Consider the following 24,989-nt stretch of genomic DNA (forward strand, 5'->3'; position numbering starts at 1 on the left):
ATACACTTATTCAGTTAACAAATAAATGATACATAAAAATAAATAGATATACTTCCCATAAAAAAACACAAAGTGGAAGCAGAGGAGGTAGCTCACTCTTTCACCATACTTATAAATAATGAGAAATAAAACCCCCTTTGTGTGTAAAACCACCTTGATAATTACACTTCATGAAGGTAGGATAGCCTCTTCTTGTAATAATTAACATTCTGTGATATATTATCTGTGTTTAAAAAAATGAAATGCATAATATATATATATATACATATACATGCATATGGGTATATTACTGTTCAACACCAATATAACTGTAGGAAACTCAAAATTATTTATTTATTTATATTATTGACTGGGAGTGTCCGACTGCACGGAGGTCCATTTTCAGCGGAGGACCGGGGAGAAAAACTCCACAGTAAAAATAAACAGACAGTAGTTACACTGGATTACATAGCGATTAACAATTTACATAGCAATTACTTACAACATATTTACAGATGAAGAACATAGTACATCAGTAGACAACTAAAATCTTTATTTGTGAAGTACATAACAGACATTAACAAATGTTACAATAAGAAGTTCCTGCTTTATAATAAGTATTAGGCTTATGAGCATCTGAGCTTCCTATAATCAAGGTAGTTCGTGGAGTGGAAAGAAAGGTAGTGGATGGATGGGGTGGGTGATATTAGAGTGAGAGTTGCAAGGGCATAGCCAGCATGTTTTTAGGTGCACTTTTAGTAAAGTTTTGAAGTGGGTGCATGATGGTATGGAGGCAACTGTGGGTGGGAGTTCCATAATTTGGCTATGGCGCAAGAGAATATTGTGCAGTTTTACATTTGCGATCATGCCCCTATGTACCTTTCAACGTTCCAGATTTTCACAGAATGTTCAGATTTTTGCCTCATATTTTTCGTCTGCTCCTCATAAAATTTTGGTTTTCTGGCCCAATCACTGGCAAATTATTCAGGTTTAAAATCAGAAAATAATTACAGATGTTTGAGCTTCAAATGTCATAATCTTCAGAAAATGCATGCAAATGCAAAATCTGTTATTCTATCAACTTTACAACATTTGACGAGCAATATTTAAAATTGTCCCTATTTTTGGGCATTCATTCCCTAATTATATATGGCTTTATCCAGATTTCTTGCTCTTACAGATTGAGATGTATGTGATCCTACCTAGCTAAAACTTTAAAAATTTAATTTAATTTGGGTGATGCCACCCCTCACACCACCCATCATGGATGATCTGCCTACCACACTGCCATAACTTAACTCCTCAGTTACACAATCATAAAGCTAAGAAAAGCACAACGAATTACAATATACTCTATGTTATGTATATGAATTGTAATGCAATTCAGTCAACTGTACCACCGATTTTAACACCACAAATAGCATCTATATATATCTATATATATCTATATATATCTATATATATATATATATATATATGGTTCCCCTTCAGAAGGTCGAATGGCTGAAATCTCAAAATGCATATGGTCGAGACCATATGTTCAAAATTTCAGAAGCTCAACCTTCTGAATGGGGATCGGCATACAGCACAAAATGGGAGATTTCCCTTTCTGCACCATAGTGCGATCTCGGCGTTGGAATAAACAAGTAGTGGGGGGTGTGATGGGTGCAGGGGTGCTTGCCCCCCTGCAGAAACATTGTTTTGTGTTTTGTTGTGTTTTTTTTTATTTCCCTTTCAGAAGGTCGCGCTTCTGAAATTCAAGCATATGACTTCGGCCATATGCATTTCGAGATTTCAGCCGTTCAACCTTCTGAAGGGGAACCACATATAGATATATATATATATATATATATATATATATATATATATATATATATATATATATATATATAGAGTCTATATTACCATATCGAATGGTAAGAATGTCAAATGCTCATATGAGTGAAAATGCATGAGAAAGAACTTGCTATTGTAGGGGGCTGCGCCCCCACACCCCCCAAATATATATTCCAACTCCGAGGTCGCACTACAGTGAGCAAAGGGCAAATATTTCAATTCTCACTGTACCGTGACCCCCCAAAAAAAGTTTATTCTCGTGCGTTTTTACTCATATGAGCGTTCAACATTTTTACCATTCGATATGGTAATATAGACCCTATGTATATATATATATATATATATATATATATATATATATATATATATATATATATATATATATATATATACATACACATATATATATATACACACACACACACACACACACACACACACACACACACACACACACACACACACACACACACACAGAACAAGATGTTCAGTTGCAAAAATATCTCTTCCTACTCAATTGCTTCTTTCTAACCTCAGCATGTTTTGACTTTGACTAGGATAATTTAAAATCTGGCCTTTTAATCTGTGATTTCTTCTTGTCTTATCATATGGCTGTAAACTATTATCTTCTTTACCATTTTGCTAAAGCATAGGTGTTCTTATTCTTCCTTACTAGGATTCTTCATAACATTCAAGAAAAGACTTAGATGTTGAAGCAGGAAAATATGACCTTGGCTCCTCTCCATGTTCCTGTAAATCTCTGTTAGGGTTGGTCCTTTGTTGGGTATCCTTCCATTAACTCTTTGTGAAAAATGTGCCTGCATGCTGTGTTTCCTCCAGGTGACTCAACACCATTTTATTCCACATCATCACTAACCAGTAACATCAGTACCACTTTCTCTAGTTTTTATATCCTCCAAGCCTAGGCCTTATAGTAAACACCTCCCAGACTATGTCATGTTATTAACCTTTAAATCCTTGGATAAAAACCTCTTGTTTCAGTTGTCCAAGCCATAATGGGAGTTGTTAATTTTGTTACAGTATTAACAGTTACCCATTGTCCACAATTAAAACATGACTGTCGATCCAGTTAGCAATTCTAAAAACAATCAAAAAGATGACTGCTCTACCAGGCAAACCATTCTATGAAGGAGCATACTGCAGTTACTGCAGCTAGAATAATTCCTCTATACTAAGCCCCATCAGTGCCTCATGTTTACTTCCCAATGCCCACTCCACTCCTGCAGTAATATTAGAAAAAATGCAGACATGCAGACTCCACCACTGTTTCGATCTGAAGACCACTTAGTGGATGGAATTTACCCTGCTTAAAAGTAAATTACAGCAGAAGCACCTAGAAAGTCTTTCAGAAAGTTTCTCATTTCTGGAGAAATCATTTTATGGGGCAAAGTAGTTATCGTATCAAGACAGTGAAAACTTTATTTGCTCATTCTGGCACTACATCTGAAACAGTCTTGAAAAGGACATTCTGTATAATATGGGGATATAAGAGGTCATTTGTCCTGTGACAAAATCTTTGCTAGAAAGTAATAAATTTGCAGAGAAGAAAGAAATGCAAGTGTAAACATGTTCACCCAGCTCAGAGATAATATATCCAGAGACTGTTCCTTTCTACTTTGTTGAAGAATGCTGAACTGGAAGAATGTAATTTTGTGTATTACCTCTCTTGTAACAGACTCACTTATATTCTGCACCAAAGATCAGAAATTATCTGCGTGACACTTTATGAATTTTTAAGATCCAGCAAATAACTGGGTTGCTCAGGATGTGTGCTGGGACCATACTTCTCAAATATCCAGATTTTCACAGAATGTCCAGGTTTTTGCCTTATATTTTTCGTCTGTTCCTCGTACAGTTTGTCGTTTTCTGGAAATCACTGAGGATTGAAGCCACTACCTAATGACATGCATTTGATTTCCAGACTTCATATCATTCATAAAATACATGCTGACTGAAATGCTGTTATTCTGCAACTTTCTCAATATATATGAGCAATAGATAAAATCTGCCCCTATTTTAGGGCATTTGTCCCCCCCAACTATTTTATGCATTGTCCAGATTTATTGCATTTACAAGTTGAGAAGTATGGCCGGGACATTCATTTTTCCCAAGATATGAATGACCACTAGTAAGATCTAGAATGTCCATGTTTGTCTTACACTGTGAACCTTAAGATGACACCGAAGAATTTGAGAGATATGGAGAGAAGTCCTCTTTTTGAAAACTTGTCCTGAAGTCCTGCATTCTTCAAAGGCCACATGGAAGAAAATAAAATGCTGGAAGTATACCATTACAGCTCATACCACTTCTGACCTTTTTATTTATATCATAAAATATTAAAATAGTTCTTAAAATAGCAAATCAATTTCAAATCATTATTAATGCATCATGCATTATTCATTAAATCTGGGGATATTTATGGCTTTACAAGAACTTTGAATTCTTCCTTTAATGCCTTCTCCATTTTGTGGTGATTCAAGCATTTCTGTAGATCAGGCAGTACTGAATACAACACAATTGAGGCACTGTAATGCACTCTACAAACATGTTTCCCTCCCAAGTCACATGTGATTTAATGTTCTGGACTGTTACATAAGTGCAGTTCTGGTAACCTAGTTAAATTATGATGGTGTTTCTATAAATGCTACTTCAGCTTGGGGCAACATCTGAATATAGATTGCTGCTTTTCAGATTGATAATTAACTTTCACAGTAAGCTATTAAGCCATTAACTGAATTATTAAGTAGCATCTATTACAAAGAACAATCCCACAGAGGTGTTTGCTTCTAAATGTGGGAAATTAAATTCCAAAGCAATGAAACTTCTTTTTGTGTCTGCTCTTGTTAAGACTACATCTGAATTTTGGTTTGAGATTTCTGTGCAGCAGATTTGTTTATCTGAGTGGAATATCTGCTAACTGGATTTGATTAAAAAGTTAAGACACCTAGTACACAATAGGCCAGATAAACACCAGGTAACAACAGAGTTGTTAGGGTACCTTGCATTTAGCTGTATGACACTTACCTCAAGAATTAAATTACCACAAGAAAAGAAATCTAGAATGCTACTGCTTCAAAAGATAACACTAACAGCTCATCACATTAACCTGTGTGTGTGTGTGCGTGTGTGTGTGTGTGTGTGTGTATGTATGTGTGTCTCTCTCTCTATATATATATATATATATGTATATATATATATATATATATATATATATATATATATATATATATAATCTATTGTTAATGGAACATAGTTTTTTATCTCTCTCAGCTACTTCTCCAGTTTATGTTTCTGCTTGTTAACCTGCTTTTTTCATAATCTGTACTTCTCTTGCTAGAAGCTCCATTGTGACTGACTGAGAATGTTTCTTAAACAATCTGGAATTACAAAGTTGACATACGTATATTTTGCACTTTATCTAACTGTTCAGTGTTTCTTATCAGTACTGCACTGGTTTTATTTATTTGCTTGAGTGAATTATTTATTCTTCTGTGTCTGCATTTATATATGTGCTGACCTCTAGTTAGATTTGTACTTCCTGATCTTTTCTGATTTTTTTTATTTCTGTTCTAAGGCATCTGGCACAGCACTTTAGCTTGGACTAACTGCTTCCACATAGGGGTCCTTTACAACTTTCTGGGGCATCAGGGAATTTGTGGTGAACTCATTCCAGGATGGAAAAACTGGCCAAACAGCTTCTCTGTTATCTGATTACCTCAAAGTGTGGCTTTGGAAGGGTTTTTTATCTTGCTGGTATAAAAATATCACCTTTATGTGAATTTCTGCTTATCTTGATAGAAGCTCCATTGTGCCTGACTGCAAGTGTTTCTTAAACAATCTGGAATTACAGAGCTGACTTAAGTATATTGTTTGCACTTTATCTAACTGCTCAGTGTTTCTTATCAGTACTGCACTGTTTTTATTTATTTGCTTATCAGTACTGCGCTACTTTTATTTATTTGCATGACTAAATTATTTACTTTTTTGTGTCTGCATTTATATATTTGCTGACCTCCGGTTGAATTTTTGTTTTCCTCCCACCCGACTGCTACTGTGTTTTTAAAGTTGGTGGCTTCTTCTGTTGCCTACCCCTACTGTTAATTTGATCTGGGACACTCCTCCCAGTCCCATCTCATTAGCTCATTTTACCTAATACAGAGATCATTTAGGAAGGCCAAACCCCTTAGTTCTTTAACCTTGAATTATTTTCTGTTTCTCCTCTCTACCTTTCCACTTTACTAACAAACAAACAAGAAAAAACACACTTTATTCAGCTGCTTTTACCGTATCTGTGTTGCCTCCTCCTGCTCTATTACTTCGTCTTGCTTTTTCTGCTACTTGCTGTTGCTTGTTCTCTAAAGTGTTCAACTGCATCTTTTCTGTTGAATTTATTACTGCTTGTTTATAGCCTGTTTAAATTGTAAGTGTTATTCTAATCCTCTTAGTTTTTGTTTAAGCACTTGGACTTTAGGCTTACTCATTAGCTCTCCTTGGCCTTTCTCCATCAAATTCTGACAAATATGGATGGACAATTTCCTACAGTTTCTCCTACCAGTCTGGTTGATATGGGCATCCTGAGACAGTGTAGTAACTACCTTCCAACTTTACTCCGTCGCATTTCGCCTACTCAGAGGCGATCTCTGCCTAACATACAAAGCTATGTCAAACCCAGAGCTGTTGGACATGCTCCCCTTAAAGAAATCCCAATCCCTCCTAGCTAAACCTTGTCACCACAATAAACAGAACATGCTGGAGGGATAGATTCCTGTCCCAGAGACTTCCCATACTCTGGAGCAGACTGCCTATCTATGTCAAACAGAGCTCCTCATTAGCACTCTTCAAGAAAAGTCTTGATGATTGGATGGGAAATAGGAAATTCACTTCACCCCAGGGATCACTTCTGTGGCTCTGCTCGACAGGGACACAGGAAAATAATTTTCTTGGGTGGCGAAAGCCAGGGTACCTTTTTGGCTAGGCTTATATAGGCCCTAGGGCTAATAGCCTAGTACCTGCCTATGAACCTATGAACCTATGTATACAGACAACCATCTACTACTACCACCTAGGAACACAATTTGTGAGAGATGTAATTACATTAGGATCCTAGAGTATATGCTCTCTCCCTCACAAGCCAGCATATCTGGCACTGAGAAAGTTTTCAGCACAATCACTACACCTCAAACACCACCAACACCTACACAACATACATCCACATATGTGGAGGTCCTCAACAAAAACATACCCAAACAAAGGAGACCCCCAAGGCAATAACTCATGCAAACTCCACAGCCTTCCACACCATATACCATGCATAGTTCACACACCTGTGTCTCACAGCCACTAAGGCTTAAAAATAAACCCAACATATTAGTCATAGGAGACTTTATTGTGAGATACACAGATGTGCCTCTCACCAGGCTGGATAAGGAGAAAGTCATAGTTAGTTGTCTGTCAGGGGCCAGAATTCACCATATCGCATATGCACTCAAGTCTCTCAACAATAGGTACTGTTATAACTCTGTCATAATTCATGTTTGCATGAATGACTTGAGACGTACCTCCCTGGAGTAAATGAAGAGAGACATGATTAAACTCACTGAATATGTGTCCCAGGCAGGTATGTCCCTAGCCTCAAGTAGCATTCTACCATCACCCAGAATGATGCCTCAATACAAACAGAAAATGATTGACTTTAACAATTGGCTTAGTTTCTGATGTCATTCCAAGGGGATCCAGTACCCGACAGTCTAGGAAGACATGATTGACAGACCATGATGCTTTGCCAGAGATGGCCAGCATTTGTCTCACTTGCCCTTCAGGCTTCTGGCAAAGGCTCTTGCCTCCCCCATGATGATTTTGTTTGTGAAAAGTGAAGAGGTTAAAACTACCAATATACAAATTTCAACAAAATGCAAATTAAAGGTCATGCTGCTAAACACTAGGTGTCTAAACATGAAACCACATTCATTGCAAGTATTCTTAATCCTGGAAAATGCTGACATCTGCGCAGTCACAGAAACCTGGTTCAAAGCTGCGAAGAGCACCCCAGCCCTACCTGGCTACTCACCCTATCATACATTCAGATTCCAAACTGTGAGCAGTAAAGCCAAAGGAGGTAGAGTTTCAATATATATTTCAATATATATTAAAGACATATACACACCTCCAGGCTGGTCAAACAGTATGATGCACAGGAGACATTCTAGGTGCAGTTAACGATTGACAAAACCCCTATACAAATCATAGCTAGCTACCGACCCCCAAATCTGACTCACAATGCCCAATCCTCCTATTTGGACATCTTCAAATCTATCAAGATTTAACCCTTTACCCTAATCCTGGGTGACTTTAACTACCCAAACATAGACTGGAAGAACTACTCATGCCAGAACACAAATGCCCAGAGATTCCTTGATTTTGTCAATGGAAATACTTTGAAATGGCTAGTCGATACCCGCACAAGAGGTAATAATATCTTTCATAGTTTCATAGTTTCATAGTTTAGTACTAGGCTATCTGCCCTGGGGCATTTGTAAGCCTAGCCATAGTGATGTGGGCTTACACCCATGAAATGGATACAAAATGTACAAAATAAATTGAATTTAGAATACTGCCTCTGTCTAGTATCCACTGGCCCAGTGGGCTTAAAGGATACCATCTCCAGTCTTAGAAGAGTGAAGTCTGCTTTTTTGAGATTTTTTTCACTGTCTTTTTGTTGTGCTGGGGTGGAGGTGGATATCATATCCAGGATTGTGGAGCATTTTGTCCCCATGTTTGTGATGATCAGGTCTAGTATATATCTCCCTTAGTGGGAGGGGGGGTGACTAGTTGTTCCACTGCATTTGAATTCCAGGAACCAGGAACCTTGGGCTAAGGGTGGCTATTATTAAACTCTTGTCTCTGTCTTTGTATTGTGGCATCATTCTTGGTGAGAGCTCAGCAAGGCTCAGGAGGTCAGGGGCTACATAATCGAGAGCTCCTATATGTCTCTCTTTTTCATGTAGTCTTAGGAGGTAATCAAAGGGTCATTCACGCCAGCATGGACAATGATGGTGTCATATTTGTACTTGCTTTGGACTTGGTAGTAACCAACATGAGTAACCACTGCAGCATCCCTGCAGCATCATCTACCCTGATAAGATCCGACCATAAAGTGGTCACTTTCAAAGACACCATCTCCCCTGATCCCCCTCCAGCTAGGGTTAAATAAAAAAAACCTCTCCAGAGCTGGTTACAGCCTCCTCAGGGATTTTATCAACAGCTTCACAGCCCTCTCCTCCCCCTTTAGGAACTGGCACTAGTATCCAAAACTATACCACAGCACTAGACGAGCATTTATATAGATGCATGGAATCAGGAATACCCAACAGGACTATCCTCTGCAAGGAAGAATAAACCTGTCTGATGGACATCTACAATAAATAAACTCCATAACAAAAAGAAAAAAAAAATGCTGTTTAGGACCAAGAAGGAGCAGGTGCCCAATTGGAAGCAATCTCTCCTTAGCCTGAACAAGCAAATAAGAGCACTAGTGAAATCCTCCAAGGCAAACTTCAAGTCCAAATTGGCCAAATCAACTAGAGAAAATCAGGGCTTCTTCACATCTTCCGCAATCTCAAAGGAAGCACTCAGATCTGTTCAGAACTGGCAGTCAAGGGCACCATATATACAAATGCCATATGCATACCAAACTTGCTGACTGATAGATTCAGCTAAAACTTCTCCCCTCTGTCCCCTCATCAGTAAATCACAATATTCCCAGTACCTGGCCCCTTCCCCTTATATCTAGGGAACAGGTCATCACTGCTTTCTCAAAGGTAAAAAATAGAGCCTGCATGGGATAACATCCCAGGCTGCATCCTACATGAACTCAGGCAGAATATGCAGCACCATTATGCGCCTTATTCAACCAAAACCTGAGTATTGGCTTTGACCCAGCTGAGTGGAGGATAGCCACTGTTATCCCTTTGCACAAAGATGGAGCATCCACTGATCTGGGAAATTATAGATCCATCAGCTTAGCTAGCTTGATCTGCAAGGCCATGGAATGGATTATCATGGACCCAATTAACAAGGACATTGGCAACCTCTAAACACTCATACCCACACAGTTTGGATCTGTCAAGGGGAGGTCATCTCTTAAATTTGGTTGACTTCTTTGAGACAGTCACCAAAGCCATGGATGAGGAGAAGATGGTGCACACCACCTATGTTGACCTGGCCTAAGCCTTTATCACTATTCCCCACTTGGCCATAATAGATAAACTCTGTCAACTAGGCATCAACCTGTATGTTACCAGATGGGTAGCTTTCTGACTCACTGATAGAACCCACCTAGTCAAAATAGAGGAAGCCACCTCAAGCAGTAGATCTGTAAAAAGTGACGTACCAAAGGGTTCAGTCTTGGGGCCTATGTTATTTGGTATATCTCTGAGGTGCAGGCCAAAACCAGTGGGCTATGGCTGACCAAGTTTGCAGATGACAGCAAGCTGGGCACTGTCATCAATTCCCCTAGTGATGTGGATGTCCTCCAAGAGCATATAACCCAAATAAATGACTGGTGCCAGAAACATGGCCTAACGCTGAATGCGAAAATCATCACCTTTGGGGAGAGTGACATCCCCACAAATTATCACATTAATAACAATGTCCTAAACACTCAATCAGTTGTGAAAGACTTGGGCACCCAGGTTGATAGCAACCTGAATTTTGATCACCATGTTGCTTCTAGTCTATGAAAAGCTTTCTACATGACCCACCTCATAAGTAAGAGTATCTCATCCAGAGACAAGGAGGTCATAACATCCCTGTAGTCTTCCCTTATAAGGCCCATTATTGAGTACAATCCCTGTTTGGCATGTCCCTAGCAAAGCACATGCAGCAGCTGGAGAGACTACAGAGGTTCCTCACCAGGAGAATCCAGGGCCTCAAAAATCTATCATATACAGATAGGCTAAAAGCCCTATCCCTCTACTCAGTTTAATATGAACTCCTCAGAGGTGGCATCTTTCTGGCATACAAGGCGATGTCGGACCCCACCTTGATGTGACTGCTGCATATCTGCAAGTCAAGCTCCATTCAAATATCATGCACATGTGGCCTCAACCTGGTCTGTGACATCAATGGGACTTGATGGTGGGACAGATTTGTGTCCCAGAGACTCCCCCATCTGTGGCATAGACTCCCTCTCAACATCAAGCTGAGTACCTCTTTATCCCTTTTAAGCACAACCTGGATAACTGGATGGGGAAAGAGAAAATACACCCCTGGGGTTCCACCTGTGTCCCTTCTGAACAAGGGCATTAGGTGATTACTTGTCTAAACATGGGCTAAACTCTTGGCTAGGCTTACAAGGGCCTCAGGGCCAACAGCCTAGTAACTTCCTATGATCCTATGATCCTGTGAACTGTGAACAAATGTAATGGTTACAGAAACATATTTACAGAATATTGAGTCTTTACTTAGCCACAGCTCAGAAAGGGTTTTAACAAAGTGAGCTCATAGAATTCTTTTTTCAAAACTAAAACAACATCATCTAGTACATCTGATACAAAAAATAAACTCCTGTGCGGTGTTACTTTATTATTATGTAGAGCATTTGGCACTGTGAGTTACTTTAAATGTTGTGGTTCCACTGACTACTTCCAATTAGCACAGATAAAGCTTTGGACAAATTGTCAGGAATGAATAAAACTATCCCAGAATATCCAGACTTTTAACCATGAAGGCAACAACTGCTTAGTTTACTGCTACAAACCTGGAAATAAGGATCAACCCACTAGTATTGCTATTATTATTATGATTATTATTATTATTATTGTCATCATCATCATCATAAGCTCAATTATAAAGATATAAGAATCAAACCATAATGAAGTAAACACAAGATTCATTCTAAAAGACCCCAAATTCAGGCACTACTGCCCTACTTTGGTGGGAGTACATTGGTTCCTGGTTCAAGTGATAGCAAGTCCCTTTCACTACACTCATCTAAAAACCACTAAATGTGGGGCATTGTACAGCCCTAGCCTGAAACTCAAACACAGAGCAATTTCCAAGATGTGAATTCCTTTCCTGTGTACCTACCAGGCTTTCAGTCATTTTCCACAGCATTCCCTTAGCAACATAACTAAGGCAGTATGTGTTACTCACCCATTCCTTTGGTGTCCATTGTTACTGTTAGATATTTACCTACTAATGGAAGGTTTATAGATGACCTAAACCAGTACCTGTCCAAGCATGCTGCTTGTTTGTGTTTTGGATATCAGAATTTTCTCATAAAGTCTGAGCTCACATAAATTCTAAGATAATGTGAAATATAATGTAGCAGAAATAGCAAGATGTTGGAACTGCACTTCCTGGACACCTAATTGGTATTTAGACATCTGATAACCAGACACATATTACGCAATGTTAAACATATGTATACACTCTCTAATTAATGAATTAATTGGTTGATTGATTGATTAATTAATTAATTAAGTTGCATTTGTTTACTGGGCAAGTCCAACTGGATAGTGCCCCTTTTCATAACAGGCACGGGACAAAAGCTTAACAATGTACATTAAAGTTACACGAAGACAATAGCTAAAAATTAGTGCTACAAATAAAACAAACAGTTGTATGGAGATAACCAATAGAATAAATAAAAACAGTTATGATAAGATTTTGAAGATATGAAGTATTATAACATAATAAAGAAATGTTTGAAATATACATAAAAACGGAGTAGTTACAGAAAAAATGAAATTACCATAGCTATAATATTTACATATTCCGTTTAGGTATGGAAAGTCATAAATCATTCATTATTTTGTACTGAGATGTGATAGAATTTTGATGAGAAACATGAGGCATATAGATTACTTGAAACATGTATAAAAAGTTAAGAGCACAACTGAAGTTGTCGGTATGTTAGTTTCTAGAGGACAATGTAGGGTGTAATGAATACTAAGGTGGAAGGAAGAACAAGACGATGCAGATTTGTAAGATTAATTGGTTAGAATTAGGGAGAAGAAGAGTTTAAATCAGTGCAAACTGTGGTATTTCATTATTTATAATATTTCACATAACATTCATATCCACAACATTCATCTATTGTAGAAACTAGGTCATGGGGTAGCTGAAAATGTATTTTGATGCAGGTTATTAATCTTCTCAATAGATAAAACAAAAAAAATGCCATACAGGTAAATCCAAACAAACTACCAGTTTCTGACAAAGTTCAATGGATTTGAATGAAAGCGCTTAAACTTTTGAATGTGCCATTAAAACAGTTTGGATTTACCCGTATGGCGTTTTTTATGTTTTATTGTTGATTAGTACGCTGGTCCATGGAATTTCTTTTTTCTTAATAGATAAATGACCCTGCTATGTGAGTAAGTGACAGGTGCGCTCTCACACAGACAGACCGGCAGCCATTTATATAAATACTCTGCATAAAATGCACATTTGCATAGGCATGTGCAAAGATATCAATGCGGCTCAGTGTTTAATGTTTCTTTTACATAATTCCATGGTCTCATGAACAGTTATGACCTCCGGTTACTGTCTGCGTATTGGTTACATCTTCTTCCGATGTTTTATTCAAAAACCCACTTGTTTTCTGGATACTCTAGATTGTCCATGTGTACTGAAATTATCCTTGTGATACAGGTCATGGCTGAAAATAATCAATGACGCATCAAGTCACTTCTCAAATAAATAAATAAGAAAGTAAATGTTTCAAAATTCAAGTGAATATGTTGTAAACCGTAGGTCTCCCCTGTAAAATGAACTTTGACTCAGTGAGACCTATTCAGTTATTTCTTTATGAAAATTCAATAATTAAATAAGGCTTTCTGTCTCTGGATAAGCAGTATTACTGTAATTCAGGCTTCTCTGGGGCATAGAGGGATAAAACCCTGACTGCATCGCAGCTGGACAGAGTATGAATACTGCTTGGGTTCCTGTAGGATTTGCCAGGGTACAGTGGGAGTGAAGGGCTGCTGCCAGCTTAGCCAAATTGGGGGGAGGGAAGAGAATCTGGCTCATCAGATGGGTGACACCTAGGAGGAGCATTATGCATGTAGCCTATGAAGCCTGAGTCTTTGCAGCCACACTGTGAACTAAGGGAAATTCAGCATGTGAAGGCAAACTTACCTTCAGAGGGCAACTATAATGGAGCTTGGAAGAGTAGCTACTGGCGTAGGAGGGGTTCTGCCCTGGGGCGAGTGTAGCTTACCCCTCAGGGTCTGTTGAGTAAGCCCATTACCTTCGACCTGACTACTCTTGTCAAGAACAGATGAGTTCATCTGGAATTCCCAGGCAGTGATGAATGGGTAGTAAGGCTCTCAACTACCTGGGAGTCCCTAGCTCCAGGGCCACTAAACAAATGGAGTGATTTAGTGCAGGAGGATGAGTTTCTAGCTTCAGTCTTGTGGGATGCAAAAATAAATAAATAAAAAGCAGCATCACTGTAAATCCATGTATAATTTATGCACAGCGATACACAACTTCACTACCCTGAAATCTGCAGAATTCTTAAGCACCCTGCTGGTATGCATACTGCCGTAGCTACTGCTTAAATCACTACAAATAGATTTAAGTAAAAAGTTGCCTGCTCGTTATAATCTAGTTCATAAAAAGTCACAGCAAGATACATCTGCTGGGTCAGAAACTACAGGGTATTTCAGTAGAATGAGATGCCGAAGTTACGAATGAAATATTCCTTCTAACTGCCAACTGGCAGTTTATAATTTATGTATATATGCCAGTGTATATATTTTCAATACCTATTTATTATTCTTCGCATTCCTTTCCTTGTTTTTGCTTGTTTGTTTTACTTTCTCTATCAGAACTGTGTGACTAGAATTCTTACAGTAACCAGCATACAGAATGCCCGCTGTCTTTGACATTGAACTATATCATTAAGATGTGGTAATATTATGACTTACTGGCTGCAGTAAGCATGATAGACAAGAAGAAATGGGAAGAAGCCAAGGTGAATGTATTTCTGCACATATGTGAAGCCAGAACAATTTTATGTTGATTATGGTACTATTTATTTTGAAGATGTCGTAAGAAAATAATAAAATTTAGATTTAGAACATGGGCAGAGGGAAACAGTAAATAAGAAATCCAAAAAACGGAATGGAGTCCACTGGCAAGTATATACCATCGCAGAATGATAAAAACAGTCCTTTATTAGAATAAAAACATTATCAGTATTCACCAACATAAAATAATAAGCACTTTCGTCTCCAATTATACAATTCAGCAGACTTTATCAAACAAGAACTGAACATTAAAACAGAGTTTAAATACTAAAAACACTGAAAATCTCCCTCCCAAATGACATCACTTCCTGGCAGACCACAAAGTTCTAATTAAAGAAACAATGTATCTTCCTGGCAAAACGCAAAGTTCTAATTAAAGAAACAGTATATTTAAAAAGAATATTGAATTGTATAATTGGAGATGAAAGCGCTTATTATTTTACGTTGGTGAATATTGATAATTGTTTTTATTCTAATAAAGAATATATCTGCCAGTGGACTTCATTCCATTTTTTGGATTTACTTGTTGGTTTCTTTTCTATCACATACTAGTAAATAAAAAATTCTATTTATGACATGATCAGATTCTGATAGTTTTTTAAACAATAAGGGTAAAACGTAATGGCATACTCATCAGTTTTAGATGCAGTATGCAAAATAAAATTGCAATTAATGAAAATACTAGAAATAATGATTTTTTTTCCTTTTTAACCAGTAGCTATAATATTAAACATTGCTCTATGAAATGTAGTAACATTTGTCAAGTGAATACGGTGTACATTGGAAAGCGTCCGAAGATTATTACCTAAAACATAAAGTATTAAGATCAGGTCTCTACCATAACAAGGATGTTGTCTGTTTCTCTGTCAAAAATATCAGGGGGTGGGGTCAAATGGTTGCTTTGCCTCATTCACTCCAATGGAGCTCAGGAAGTTTGCCCTGTAACTTGCAATGGGCAGAGCCTAAGCCTTTTGATAGAATCAGATTTATGTCCTCACATTTCAAACAATTCATATATCTGGAACTCCAGGGGTTATGAAAGAAGTATAAATGGCAAACCCTTCAGCACAAACTATTCTATAGCAGTAGTGTTTTTATCAGGTTCTAGGTCTTAAACAGAATTTTATAAACCATAGTAACCACAGTCACTATTACATTTGTAATATTTTGCAAAAAAATTACAATATCTCAGCAACCACTTGAGTTACACACACACACCATCAGCAGCATTGTATTCAACTAGCTGATAGCTTTTATCTAAGGCTAAGGAATTTTGTCTGTGTTACTTGGTTGCTGAGATATTTAGAAAAATGTGTAAATGATATCTATGTAAATTAATATCATAAAAACAACGGTTAATATCTCTTTAGCTGCACTAGACCGAGGTCAAATATTGATGAAGTTGAGTAGATGAAATCTTTTAAAACCTTGTCCATAGCACGGTTTTGGAATTATTGATGCAAATGTGAACAAGCAATATTTGACTCCTAGAGGCTTCAGTAAGAGTTAACTGCAGATGCACCTGGAGACGTCACTCTGATGTAATGATTGTTCTGAGCTGGAACACAGGATCTGTATTACATAGTAAGGCCTTATTACGTTTAATTCTGTCGACTGCCAAAAATACAATTACTAGAAAATAGAAATTTAAGTCTAAACCAGCTCTATTTGATGTATTGAATATTGTAAACAAGATAAAAGAACTGGAAGATAGATTTTTAGAAAAGGGAAGGAGCAAATTACAAAGAAATAAATGGAAATTGTGGCAACAATGCATTCAGAATTATGTTCAGGAGGAGGAGTGAGGTTTAAGGGAAGGCAGAAATCAGCAATTTATGTAATGTTGGACTGATGATAGTAGCAAAGAAAGAAAATATATGTCATGTGTAATGTATCTAAATGGAGAACATGTTAATATGGTTTGCTTTATTTTCTAGTAATGTATGTGTGCCTATGTGTCAAGCAATAATTTAATAATAATTTAATAAAAGTGTTTTTTTTTAAAGATGGTATATGTTTGAGACATGACTGCCAAGAAATTCACCTTAAGAGCAAGGCTCTAGAGATAAATCTTGACAACCTTGTCAAGAACACATAACTTCCTAGGTTATAATCAGAAACAACTGATCACAATTCTTTGTAGCTTGTAGACCTTTGTGTATTCTCACATCATATAAAAGTTAGACAAAAATAAACAGTGCAGTAGCAGTAAGTGTTTTACATCTTAGAAAGCCGTAACACATTAACCACTGCCACGCAGAAAGCAGCCACTAAAGAAGAGCATCAGGAAGCTAGTAAACACATTGGATTTAAAAAAATCGAAACAAAGTATTTAAGTTTGTTTATTAGCTTCCTGCCATCTTTCTGCTGTGCCCAGCAAGCACTATTGAGAGACTAGTGCTTAACAGTGGTGAGGGGATGTGTAACAGTTGTTAAGCACTTTTCTAACATCTGCCTGAGATTTATTATAAAACTGTAAACAGTATGAACTACATCACCAAACTGCTTTAGGATTTCAAGTTGGAACACTCTACAGAGCTTAGTGAAACAGATATTAGCCAGTCAACAAGAAATGGAAAGCCATACCATCCGGAGTCACAGATCATCAACCGTTTTTAATACTATTGAGAGTTGCAAGTCACTGATACTTCCTGGATACAAACAATGGCTGACTTGTATTATGGCACTCTGGTTCAATCAACATTAAAGATGTGAGATGTTAGTCCTCCGCAGAGCTGCAGCATATTTTTTCCTGAATCCCTTATCCAGCAATCACAAATACCTTCTACTGGGTATGAGTTCATTAAGCTGCTTGCCAAATGCAATACTTTATTATTTATTTATTTACTGATTGCTTGATTGATTGACATTTGATTACTGGGAAAGTCTGAATGGGTAGAAGTCCATTTTTAGCAGAGGCCCAGGGAGAAGAGCTCCAAATTATTTTTATTGTTGATTATTACAAAACATTTTAAGAACAATAATTTTACAATCTCAAAAATAAAACAAAACATCTGCAGTTTAAATAACTATACAAATTAGACATAATATTAAAACACTGGTTAAGAATAGATACAAGTTATATTACAATCATTTAATATTTAGAGAAATTTTAGATAGTTTGTAGAGAAATTAAAGGTAAGTTAGTCAAATACAAACAGGAACTGCAATATGAAGTGAGGGAAAAATAGGCTTATTGTATATTTAGAGATAAAGTCAGGGAAGAGAAACTGATAGCAGTAAGAAAGTAAGTGAAGAAGGGAGAGCAAGGAGGTATAAGGAATGAAAAGGTACTAGTTCACATTTAGTGATATAGTTTATCCAGATTTTGAGCAAGAACAGAGACAGACTTTAGCTAGGAAACCTTTTAGAGTGGTTTTGAAAGAGGGAGGGAGGGTATAGACCTAATTAATACAGATAAGGTGTTCCTGGCCTAAGCAACCTTATGCCAGTACAGACAATTCCCAGCAGATTTGCTACGTTTGTAGACAGACAGGAGTTTTTGGTCACTAGATCACAAGGACTGACTGGGAACATAGATGTGTAGAATGTTTTTAGTGGTGGACAGGAAGATGGTTGCTGAATAATTTTATATGTGGTAAAAAGCTGTGTATATCCTGGTTGATGTGAAAGTTCTAACCAATTTAGGCTTTTCATTGCTATACAGTGTTGGGTTTTGAAAGGGATATTTGCTGCAAATTTAGTAACTTTACTGTAGCATTGTTCAAGTTTTAATTTTTGTGAAGCCGGGAGATTAATAAGGATGGGAGTGCCATAAAGAAGTGTGGGGAGGAGATAAGTAGTGGCAGGTGTAGTTTTAATTGTGTTAGTAAGAATGTTTTTGGCTCTATAAAGCACCCTTAGTTTTTGATGATTTTTTTTAATGCAATTTTGTATATGCTGGTGGAATCTAAGATTATCATCCACTATCACCCCTAATAATTTGCTAACATAAATGACTTAAATGGTTATATTTTCAACAGGGACAGCTTTAAATTTTTTATTTTTTTTCATGAGGGAGTGATTTGATAAAAAAGTAGCATTCTGGTCTTTTGGGTTGAGCATGGGTTGGGAGGGTGGCCTAATGGTTAAGGTGTTTGCCTTACAAACGCAACATGCAAGGTTTGAGTCTCACAAGGGATAATTGACTAGGCTTACAATGGCTCGCAAGGGCAATTAGCTTAGTACTAACCTATGAGTTGTGAGTTACAAAGCCATGTTTCAGTGGCTGTTAAAGCTTCCTGAGTAATTTTTTGGAGGTGTGCCATGTTGCCAGAAGTGCAAATGAGAGGGGAATCATCTGCATATTATATTAGGGTGGTCTGTTGTGTGGATGTATACAGGGTGTTGGTGAAAATGTTGAAGACTAGGGGATCAAGGATAGAGCCTTTTGGTACACTAGTGGTGACTGGGATTTAAGAAGAGAGTATGGAGTGACATTTTACTAACTGATACTTATTGGACAGGTACATTTTGAACCATAGAAGGGTGGGCTGAAAGAGACCTAGTGAGGACATTTGAAGTGGAAGTTTGCTACGACAAACTGTGTTGAAGGCTTTAGGCAAGTCTAGAAATAAGGAAGAAACCAATTTGCCATTATCTTTAGCTTTATTGACAGTATCTATATAGGTTTGCAGTGCAGTGCTGGTACTATGGGAAGGATGGAAGCCATGTTGTGTAGGGGATAGGTGTTCTTCCTGCAGGTAATAATTTAGCAGTTGTTTTTGAATACATTTTTCAAGTATTTTGGCGAGGGGCGATAAGATTGCTACAGGTCTAAAGATATTAAAGTCTGCTGAATTTCCTTCTTTGTGCAGAGAGATACTATGTGACCTTTTCCAGAGGGTGGGAATGTGGGATTCTTGGATTGACCTACTTATAGGGATTGAGACAGGATAGACAAAGATATTGGCTTCAATTTTTAGGTACTAGCTTACAAAGTTATCAGCTGAAGAACAGCATGGTTCAAAAGAGTAGTTTTGTAGAGGATGTGGGCACAGGTTTGATGGTAAAAGTAGATGTTGTGATATGTGGCTGCTGGGCATTGTTGGGATTAAATGTTGAGGAATCATTGGTTACAGATGTTATACTGTCTATAAAATAAGAGTCAAACTGTATTGCAGTTTCAAGTGGTTGAGTTATTTGGAGAGGGGTTTGGGTTGAATTTTTGGCAGGGATGTAAGGTTTCTTTAATGGATGTACAAAAATGTTTAGGGTTGTGTTTAGTACTATTCTGAAAGTTACCATAGTATAGTTTTTATTTAATCTGAAGGATGCATTGCTCAGTATGAAACTGCCTGACATCACCATGTAAGTGAAATGGTTAGTATGTATACAGGGCTGCTGATAAAAAGATAGCCAGTCTGTTTTCACTTGGTAATTTAAGTAAAGTTGTATGCCAGCCAAAACTACTAAAAAATATATTCTCAAAATGAAAGGCATTTAACAGGAAAATAGCATTACATTTAAAACAGGCACTTTTGAATCCGTTAGGTCTGCGGTGTAGAAAGTGAAAGAGAGAGAGAGAGAGCACTCCGGCTATGTCTTACACAACCTGAGATTGATTAGCTACCCACCCACTGAAAGAACCAGCTGTGGATGGAAGAAGAGAGGAGGGGCTTAGTTGCTTGCTTGTCTCAGAGTGAGGTGGGTGGGCACAGGTCTGGGACTGTGTGCTCCATTCAAGCTCCTCAGTGTAGATGATAAAGCTAACAGAGGTACTTTCTTCAAGATGGGGTGTCTCATTCTGTCAGTTTATATCATTTGTGGAATCAAGTGACTGACTGTTTTCTGGAGTACTATTGCTGCATGCACAAATCCATAGATGTTACTTGACATGCACGGGGGAGCAGAGACAAGTATGAAAAGACCCTTACCATCCTATGGAGAATGGACCCATTCTTGCCTTTCAACACTCACCCAGGGGAAAATGAATAGGCTATAAGGCCTTTACCCCAAAGGGACCATAGGAGCCAAGTAGAGCAACTTTGATGGGATAACTTGATGGCCAGGTATGGGGTGGAAATCAAGAAAAAAAATAGATGCATGTGAAGTTAAATTAAAACTTCATTTTCTAGATATCCTTGTTATTTTTCAATACAATAAACTTACATTATACATTTCTTATTTCTCAACACAATAAACATACATTATACACTTCACTTCTAATTATTACTGATGTGACTGCCTTAGTCTCAAACTAGATGAGGGTATTTTAGGAAATAAAAACTCGCCTGCAATAACCATTAGTTTCCATCAACTCTGCTCAAGATGAATTTGGCCATGAATTATTTAGTTATTAGGTAAATATACAAACAGTTCAGCCAATGCAACCTTACTTTCCAGCTTTGCTAAAAAAAATCTAACTCCTAACACAGAACAGTAGGTTCATAGGTTCATAGGTAGGTACTAGGCTATCTGCTCGAGGGCATTTATAAGACTAGCCAGAGTGTGTCAGCTTTCGCCACCCCATTGATTAATTAATTGAGCCTCTGTCAAGAAGAGCCAATGAAGTGATCCCAGGGGTGTATTTTCTGTTACCCATCCACTCGTCAAGGCTTTTCTTGAAGAGGGTTAGTGAGGGGCTCTGCCTAATGTAGTTAGGAATTTTCTTCCAAAGCATGGGGAGTCTCTATGACAGGAATCTATCCCTCCAGCATGTTCTATTTATTGTTGTGGCGAGGTTTAGCTCACTAGAGCGAGTGGCTTGCAGTGACTTGGATTTCTTTAGGTGGAGCATGTCCATCAATTCTGAGTTGGACATGGCTTTGTAAGTCAGGCAGAGATCACCTCTGAGTAAGCGATATGTCACTGAGTGCAGCCAGAGTTTATTCAGTCGGGCTGCATAGGACATATGTTTGAGGCCAGTAATCCTCTTGATGAGGTACTTTTGTGGTCTTTCCAGCTGTTGGAAGTGTCTTGTGAGGTACATCCCAAATAGGGCATTGTACTCTATAATGGGTCTAATGAGTGATGAGTAGTGGGGCACTATAACCTCTTTATTTCTAGATGCAAACCCTTTAGTAATTAGATGGGCTACATAGAAGGATTTCCTAACTACTTTGGGAATATGATTGTCAAAGGAGAGATTACTATCTACCTGGGTCCCCAGATCTCTTATTACCGCTTCTGTATTAAGGGGCTGCCACCTATGTGGTAATTCATGGGTGTTTTGTTTTTCCCAAATGGGATGACTATGCATTTTTTGGCATTTAGCTTGAGACCATGACTTTGACACCAAGTGTCTGTCTCAGTAAGGCCCTTTTGGAGAATGTCCATGCCAGCCGGAGAGTCAATTATGGCTTCCAGTTTGCAGTCATCGGCGAACTTGGTTAGCCACAGTCCTCCTGTGTTTGCCTGTACTTCTGAGAAGTATATGCTGAACAGTAGGGGTCCCAGGACCGAACCTTGTGGGACACCACTTGTGACTGGTTTAGAGTCGGACCTGGAGCCTGCTATTCTTACCGTGTGAGTTCTGTCTGTAAGCCAGTTAGCAACCCATCTTGTGACGTGGGGGTTTATGTTCAGGCTGGTGAGTTTTTCTATAATACCCGAGTGAGGAATGGTGTCAAAAGCCTTGGCAAGGTCAAGGTAGGCTGTGTGAACTGCCTTCCCCTCATCTATGGCCTTGGTGACTGTCTTGAAGAAGTCAACCAGGTTTAGTAGGCATGATCTGCCCTTAACAAAGCCTAACTGGGTCAGGTCAAGTGTTTGGAGGTTCCCAATGTCATTGTTAATGAGTGCCATGATGATGCGCTCCATAGCCTTGCAGTCCAGGCTATTCAGGCTTATGGGGCAATAGTTACCAGGGTCAGTTGTGGCCCCTCCTTTGTGGAGCGGAATAACCATTGCTGTGCACCATTCTATGGGCATGTAGCCTGTGGAGAGGCTGAGGTTGAACAGTGTGTTTAGGTGGGGGGTTAGTTCATTCTGTAGTTCATGCAAGATGCAGCTGGGACACAATCTGGTCCCATTGACGCTTTGCTTTTGGCTTTTGAAAGGGCTGTTTTCACCTGTGCATCTGTGATTTCCGGGACACTACACTTTTCCAGTATTGTTGTGGGCTCTTTTGGGGGTGAGAGGGGGGTGAAGTTTGCACTGAATCTATCTGCCAGGATGTTGGCAATATCAGTAGGTTCAGTATATTTTGTGCTATTTTGCACTAGCTCAGAGCGTATCTGCAAGTTGCCACTTAGATTCTTGACATAGCTAAAGAAGGCTTTGTGGTTATCTATCGAATCCTTGGCTATTTTTCTTTCAAAGTTAGCCTTGGAGGATTTTATGAGGGACCTTAGTTTCTTACTGAAACTGATCAGGGATGTCTTTCCTTCTTGGGATTTGCTTTTTTTCTGAACTAGTTTCCTCCTTCTATTGTATAGCCTATTTATGGCAGGGGTCCACCAGGCTGATTTCCTTCTCTTAGGGGAGTGAGTCTTGGTTTTGCTAGGGATGGCATGATCCATGCATCCTTGTAGGTGCTCATAGAGTGCATTTGTAAAGGTTCCTGCATTTTGCACACTGTTATCCTTTAGCATGGGGGGCTGTGAAACTTACCACCTCTGTCTTAAGTAAGGTGAAGTTTACTATAGAAAAGTTTTTCACTGTGGTTTCCTTGGTTGGAGGTGGTGGTGTGGTGTGGACATCCAGAGTGATTAGTTTATGGTCTTATCTAACCAGAGACGGGGTTGACCTCCGGTGTGGAACACCTGTCACCCATGTTGGTGATGACCAGGTCCAGTATGTTTTTACCTCTGGTAGGGAAGTTTACCAGCTGATACAGGGCATTTGAGTAGATAAATTCCAGGAAGCGCTGGACCTGGTAGTTTATACTTGAGTAGTTTTCCCAGTTAATGGTAGGGTAATTGAAATTGCCCAATATCAGGGTGTTCGGTAGGACCGTCATGTTTTCCAGTGTCTCCAGAAAGGTGGAGTGGTAGTCCTGGGTCATGGAGGCTGATCTGTAGAAGGCCACAATTTGCATTGCAGATTTGCCTGATGTTAGTTGCACATGGATGATCTGGGAGGTATCATGCTGCACCACTAACCTGGAGGTGTAGGTATCCTTGATGAATATGGATACACCCCCTCCTTTTGTGTTTCGGTCCATGTTCTGTGGCCAAAATGTGTGAAATGAGTTGTAGCCCGGTAGTGCTGGGGTTCTCTGTGGAGCCTTGAACCAGGTTTCAGTTACTGCACAGATGTTGACGTTCTCCATACTGAGGAGTGCTTCGAGTGCATGCATTTTGAGATTTAAACTCCTGGCGATGAGTAGCATAACCCTCATTTTTTTATTTGTGCTGTTTATGGAGGTGGATTTGACTTTTTAGCCTTGCCTAAAAGAGGCAATATGGGGGTAGCAATAGCCTTGGCCAGTATTCAAAAGCCTAGGGGTGACAGGTGAAAGCCATCTCTTGTGAAGCAATGAGGCTTGTCAAGCATGTCCTCCCACGCTGACAGACACTGGACCCCCTTTGAATGACACCATAAGTTTAGCCAATTGTTGAAATTGATAATTTTTTCTTTATACTGCGGTATCATTCTTGGTGAGGGCAGGATGCTACTCAGGGTCAGGGTCATACCTGCCTGGGCTACATGATCAGAGAGCTCTTCCATGTCTCTTTTCATGTAGTCCAGGGAGGTACGTCTCAGGTCATTCACACCAACATGAACAATGACAGAGTCATATTTGTACTTGTTCTGGAGTGAACTGAGTGCTTGTATTATGTGGCGGATTCTGGTTTCTGACAGGCAGCTAACAGTAGCCTTCTCCTTGTCCAGCCTAGTGAGTGGGACATCAGTGTACCTGACTACAGAGTTGCCTATTACTAGTGTGTTAGGTATGTTATTTCGCCTTAAGGGCTGTGATTGTGCGGCACACTGATTTTGTGTTTTATGTGTTGTCTGGTTTGTGATGGGAAGTGCAGGTTTTTTGGGTCTCTGTTTTGGAGGTCTGTGATGCTTTTGCAGGTTTTTATTTAGAGCCTCTGAGTATGATTTAGTGTATTTATGTGTATTTTTGCCAGTGCTGGTTTAGTATGTCTATGTGAGGCTGGAGGTGTGGTGCAAGTGTTAACCTTCTCCTCATGACTGCCTGTTCCAGTCTTGGGTGGAGAGAGC

This window comes from Protopterus annectens, chromosome 1.part1 (assembly GCF_019279795.1).
Source record: "Protopterus annectens isolate FY-2018-M chromosome 1.part1, PAN1.0, whole genome shotgun sequence".
In the NCBI taxonomy this organism is placed as follows: Eukaryota; Metazoa; Chordata; order Ceratodontiformes; family Protopteridae; genus Protopterus; species Protopterus annectens.